Source organism: Mustela nigripes, chromosome 5 (assembly GCF_022355385.1).
Source record: "Mustela nigripes isolate SB6536 chromosome 5, MUSNIG.SB6536, whole genome shotgun sequence".
Lineage (NCBI taxonomy): Eukaryota > Metazoa > Chordata > Mammalia > Carnivora > Mustelidae > Mustela > Mustela nigripes.
The window spans coordinates 144,998,605-144,999,275 of NC_081561.1; positions in this window are offsets into that span (position 1 = coordinate 144,998,605).

Below are 671 nucleotides of genomic sequence, written 5' to 3' on the forward strand. Positions count from 1 at the left end.
CTATGACCTTCTGACCTCTGAACTCTTCACCCAATGATGACCTGACCATGCCTGCCTGCTGATCAGTTAACTGGTAATCGCCTTTGCTTGCCTGTCGTCAGTGCAGCGAGCTGAGGCACTTGTCCGTTCGTCTTACCATCTAACCAAACAAAAGACAAAGAAATTGTTGTCCTCCAGTTCAGCTTTCGGTTTTTCTTTCTGTTTGGGTGAAAGTGGTTCTAGAACCTGCACTGAATAGTAGTAAAGCAATAAGGCCCAATTCATCCCACAGCACTGATCATCTTCTCATGCCCTGCCCTCAGCGAACGGTAAGAAGGCCTCACTTCAGGAGGGGAGGCAGATGGCCCTTAGCTACTCAGTGACAGAGGCAGTTACTGTGAGAGACTTCTAGGAACCTTCTTCTCATAGCGAGTCACAGCTCTCTGAATGTACTGTGTGATGATGCATCATGCATGAACCTTTGGTCAGGGATGTCATTGGTGAAGTGATTTCAAAAAGTATTCAAAATTTGATACGCTGTTTAGTCACTACAGTGCCCTCAAAGGGCAGAAGTTGCAGCCTTTTTTATATTGCCTGCCAAAATTTGAAATATTAGAAGTGTGCCATGAGAGAAAAAACTTAACAAGGAATTTTGAGAAGTAATGCAAAGAGCAAAACTGCAACACTATTTT